Here is a 5,846-nt window from a genome sequence, read left to right as displayed (position 1 = left end):
TTTCCCCAAATGATTTTGAGTTTTGTTCTACATTGTTCCCCCTCTCTATCCAGGATCTCCTACATAGATTCCCCCTCCGAGTGGTTGACAGTGGTAGCCGGGCACCATCTAGTTCTTCTGGTCTCATAGTAGTATAGGCTGCAGATCAAACAGTTGTAACAGTTGCTAGGACTAATTGTTTCCGTGAGTCTTTGGGTTTCTTCATTCTTCTTTGCTCGACGAGGAGAGACCCATGATTGCATCTAGATGGCTGCTTACAAGCTGTTCTGTTTACCTAGTGCTGCTCTGACAGAAATATACCACAAATGGGATGGTCTTAACAAACAGGAGTTTATTCGTACTATTTGGAGGCTTTAAGTCCAAGTTCAAAGTGCCAAGCTCTAGGGGCTGGGTAAAAGCCCCTCAACCCTGGGGTCCAGCTCTGACTCCTGCTCCCGGCCCACTGGAGCTAGAGGCATTTCTTCACCCAGACAGCTGCTGGCTGCTGAGGTTGAGAAGCCCCAAGGTTGGCAAGTAAAAAGTCACAGTCCCCATGTTACCAAACCACACGGCAGGCAATTAACTCAAGTCCATTGTAAGTCCCAAGGTCAGGAGAGAATAGCAGGCTGCTGAGCAATGGCACGGCTACATACAGGGTCCAAGCATGCCATAGGCTAGAGACTATTCTCCAAGGCTTCTCCTTCTATACAGGAAGCAGACCACATTCCCTAAGGCAGCTACTCAGCTGCGCACAGTAGATTTCACCATGGGGTTGATTGCCAGTCTCATCACGGGGACTATTACATTCAGCTGCCCAGCCACTCAACCAGGCCCAGCCAAGTTGACATACCAACTGAACTACCACACAAGCTTTTAAGATCCCAGTCTCTACTTGCCAAAGTAGGAGGTGGAACAATGTTGTGTGGTATGTTACGTCAATTGAACTTGATGTCCCCTGTGACTATAGTCCTGAGCCTACAGGTTTAACTACTCGCTCCCTCTGGGTAGCTGTCGGGCCTCCTCTCTGTAGAGTTTCCCTTGTTCCCAGGTTGGGCACTGTGTCTTCCATTATGTCTGTAGCATTCTGTGCAGATGACTGACTCAGCAGCACTTACAGCAGTGTTTTCTTGTCCGTTTCCACCAGTTAGTCTGAGACTGCTTCAGAGCTGATAATGAAGAGAATGAGCCAGTTCTTTACTGGTCCTGTGTGTCAGGGGGAAAAACCTGACCTCTGGACCCAGAGGAGAGAGATGGGTGCTGCCTGGGGAGATGTTTGCTGCCTGGAAGGGGTTGAGGTGTGGTCTGGGTCAACATTGTACAGGTATCCACACTCAAGATCTGTCAGGGGACAGGGCTGAGTTGTTAGACTCCGAGGGGTGTCACTGAGCCACAGCAACTTTACAGGAGGGGTTCAAAGTCAAAGCTACAGATGACATCAGTGTACCTGGGGCAGCAGACCCTCAAATGCAGCCTCTTGCCTTTGACCAGACCATTTTCCAGAGGAGCAGCAGAAGTGGGGGAGGCAAGTCTGGGCACTCCTGGATGAGGACCTTGAGGGAGCAAAGAGTGAGTTAAAATAAATGAAAGTCCCACAAAGCCTGAGAAGTTTGGGGAGTCTTAATGCCTCCATACTCAGACGGAGTGGCCCAGTTGCCTGGTCCCAGGATCACAGATTGACTTGATGACTAGCTGCAAGATAACTAGACTCAACGCCCAGGCAGTGGGGAAGCCTGACTTTCAGCAGCTTGTATCCCACTCTGATTCTAGCTGGAAGCAAGCTGGAGCCCTAGAGATGCCCAACTTTTCCTGATGCTGACCCCTGAGGGGAATTTCTCTCAAGGATGTACTTAGAAGCAGATGTCTCGTGCCATGTCCAAGGGTGGAGACAATTTGTAGTGGATACCCCCGAGGAGACCAGGCTATCCTTGTCTGCCATTCCCCATGCTCAAGTGTGAGCTCTTCAGTGATGGGTTCAGCAGCCTCCAGCCCACTCCAGGGGGCCATCCATCCTTCACATATCTCCAGACAGCTGGCTCAGGGCTGCTGATACACTGTCTTCACCAGGCATCTATTGCCCAGAAGGCTTAACTGGCTCATCCTACCCTTTATGTAAGACTCCACTTCTCCATGTGTGATGCTTAGGTTTGTGTGTCAGTTTGGCTGGACCAGACTCAGGTCTGGCAGTTATGATGTAGTTATCCCCCATGATGAGGTTTGATATGATGTAATCACCTCCATGATGAGATCATCTGTGAGCAGCCAATCAGTTGAAAGGGAGTTTTCCCAGGGAGGTGGCCTGCTTCCAGTGTCTATGGATGTTCTGGCAAAGCTCTATGGCTGTTTGCTCAATCTGGATCCTGCATCTGGCCCATCATCATCTGACCTCTAGTTCTTGAACTTGAACCAGCAGCATAGCATATTGCTTGGCGATCTTGGGACTGTTGCCTTTGCAGCCTGTGAGCCAGCAGTCTGTCATCTTACCTGCTAATCTTGGATTTGTCAGCCTCTGCAGCCAGCAGCTTGCTGTATTGCCTTCAGCTCTTGGGTATGTCAGCTACAACAGCTATGTGAGTCAGGAGTGACCTCCAGCTTGATGTTGCACCCACAGACTTGGTACTTGGCCAGCCTCCACAACCATGTGATCCATTTCCTTGAGATAAAGCACGCACTCTCTCTCTCTTTCTCTAGATAAAGATATAAACCCAAACCCACTGCCATCAAGTTGATTCTGACTCATAGCAACCCTCACTGTATTTCCAAGGCAGTAAATCTTTATGGAAGTTGATTGCCTTGTCTTTCTTCCACAGAGTGGCTGATGGGTTTGAACCACCAACCTTCTGGTTAGCGGTCAAATGCCTTAGGCACTGTGCCACCAGAGATCCTTAGATATAGATATAGTTATCTATTTGTCTGGGCTTCACTGGTTTTGCTTCTGAGAAAACCCGGCTTCTGTGGAGACACAATGTAAACAGTGCCAGTGACAAGACTGGAGAACTCAGCTTAGAGATGCTGGTGCCATTTGAAATTTGCTTGGGCAGCCGCTGGTTTTCCTGTTCTGATGCTATCATCGTTGCTCTGTTTTTCTTGGTTCTCTGTCCCCTCCCCCATGGTACCCTGCAGCTCAGTGACTGCTGCTTCTTATTTTTAAATTTATTTTATTTGTTGTTGTTGAGAATATACACACCAGAACACACACCACTTCAACAGTTTCTACATGCACAGTTCAGTGACACCATGACATTCTTCAGGTTGTAACCAATTTCATCTTCCTTTTCTGAATTGGTCCTCCCATGTTAACATAAACTCACTGTCCCCTAAGACCCCTGTCTAATCTTTCAAGTTGCTGTTGTCAATGATATCCCACATGAATACTTCTTAAAAAGAGCCCAGGGCTCAAAGCAGACATTCTTTACTAGTTAAGCTGAGCTATTGTAAAAAGACGTCAGGGGATATTTTTGAGTTAAAGTTTAAAGATTAGCTCAGGGCAATAGTTTTGGGGATTCATCCAATCTCCATGGCTCCAGAAAGTCAGGAGTTCATGAGAATTTGAAGTTATATTCTGCATTTACCCTTTCGATCAGAATTCTTCTTTGGACTCTTTGATCAAAATGTTCAGTAATGGTAGCCAGGCACCGTCCAGTTCTTCTGGTCTCATGGCAGAGGAGGCAGTTGCTCATGGAGGCAATTAGCTACATATTCCATTTCTTCCTCTTATTCCTGACTTTCCTTCTTCCTTTGTTGCTCCAGGTAAATAGAAACCAACTGTTGTGCCTTGGATGGCCTCTTGCAAGCTTTTCAGATCCCAGGCACTACATAATGAACTAGGAAGTAGAACAGACGTACTGAATATGATATTGACTAATTAACGGGTGCTAAAGGGGCAAGGAGGTGGCATCTTTTGACCTCCTCTAACTACACAAGAGGAAGACAGAATCACCATCAGCAGCCCAAGGCCTGTTCCTATGAGGCCAGACATGCCACCACCCTCCAGCCTTCTTACCAACCTTGTCCCTCCCATGGCACCCATCACCTCTTTGCTGGTTTTGATAATTCACTGTGGTGGCCACACAGAACTCACAGATTATGGGGTTTATTAGGGAAGCAACAGGCTACAATTCAAGTTCAGGAACATGCTCAGGATACAGTTTCTTGATAAGGACAGCCTCCTCACTGCTGTGCCTTTAGACAGGCCTCTCTGGCCCTTGGCCTCTTGGCCTGGCCTCTGCCTCTGTGGGCCAGGGAAGCCTGCCCCTCTGTCCAGTGCCTCTTGGTTCCGCTGCTGCCGCCTCTCACCTGGGCATCTCTCTTCGTTGGCAGTGAGATTCTTCTCTGCCTCTGTTGTTGTTGTTATGTGCTGTTGAGTCGGACCCAACTCATAGTGACCCCTCCTTGGGTTTCCGAGGCAGTATCGCTACGGAAGTAGATTGCCCCATCTTCCTTCCGAGGAGTGGCTGGTGGGTTTGAACCACCAGCCTCTGGTTAGCAGTCAAGTGCCTTAGCCACTATGCTACCAGAGCGCCCAAAATATCACCTAATACTTTACCGAAGCAAACCAAACTCACTGTTGTTAAGTTGATTTGACTCATAGCAACCCCTATGTGGGTTTCTGAGGGAGTATCTCTATGGAAGTAGATCGCCCAATCGTTCTTCCAAGGAGTGGCTGGTGGGTTAGAACCAATTTGGTTAGCAGTCAAATGTCTTAGGCACTAAGCCACCAGAGCTCCATTCTGTAGGAGGGCTCATTTTAAGCCTGGCAGAGTAGTAAAACTAACCAATCCCATATCAGAGTTCTACGCACCTGAGAGAGAGTAAACTTTCCCAGAAGATTACTTCATGCTGCACCAACAGAAATACCCCAGGTGGATGACTTTAACAATCAAGAGTTTAAAAGTAGCTACTCAGTTGCTCATGGCAAATTCCACCATGGAGTTAACTGCCAGTAGGAAATAACTACTACCAGCTGCTAAGCCAAGCTGACACATATTTGCATGGTCCCACCTAGTAATCCCATGGGAGTTACAAAGACTATGGCTAGAAAAGTTGTACCATGCAACTCACTACACTGCAACTGGGATGGCCCATGAAACCATGACCCTCAAACTAAGAAACCAAATCCCATGCAGTATTTTATTTTTTGGTGGTGGTGTAAATAATTCTGCCTTAGCTATGTAGTGCTACTATAACAGAAATACCCTAAGTGATGACTTTAATAAAACAGAAATTTATTTTCTTATAGTGTGGGAGGCTAGAAGTCTGAATTCAAGATGCTGGCTCTAGGGAAGTCTTTCTTTCTCTGTCAGTTCTGGATAAAGGTCCTCTTCTCTTCAGTTGTTTCCTGGTTCCTTGGAGATCTCTATGTGGGTTGGCATCATTTTTTCCCCATCTCTGCTTGCTCATTTGCTTATTTAATCTCTTTTATATTGCAAAAGAGATTGACTCAGGATACACCCTACACTAATCTTGCTTCATTAACGTAGTAAAAACAACTAATTCACTAATGGATTATAACCATAGGTGGAGGTTAAGATTTACAACATTCTTTTCCCCCCTTACTTTTATCGTGGTGAAAATACACAGCAAGACATTCACCGACACAACTTCCACATTTACAACTCAGGGACATTGATGACATTTTTCATGTTGTGCCACCATTATTGCTATTCTTTTCCATTAGCATAAACTCAATGCCTCAAAAACAAAAGCTTTCCTTTTTCCCCTCCTGCCTACCCCTCATAACCACTATTAATCTTTGGTGTATATATGTGTGTGTGTGTGTGTGTATATATATGTTGTTGTTGTTGTTATGTGCCGTCGAGTCAGCCCTGACTCATAGCGACCCCTCCTTGGGTTTCCGAGGCAGTATCACT

Source organism: Orycteropus afer, unplaced genomic scaffold (genome assembly GCF_000298275.1).
Source record: "Orycteropus afer afer isolate SDZICR_OR568_19922 unplaced genomic scaffold, OryAfe1.0 scaffold00266, whole genome shotgun sequence".
Classification (NCBI taxonomy): Eukaryota; Metazoa; Chordata; class Mammalia; order Tubulidentata; family Orycteropodidae; genus Orycteropus; species Orycteropus afer.
This window is presented reverse-complemented; position numbering follows the sequence as displayed.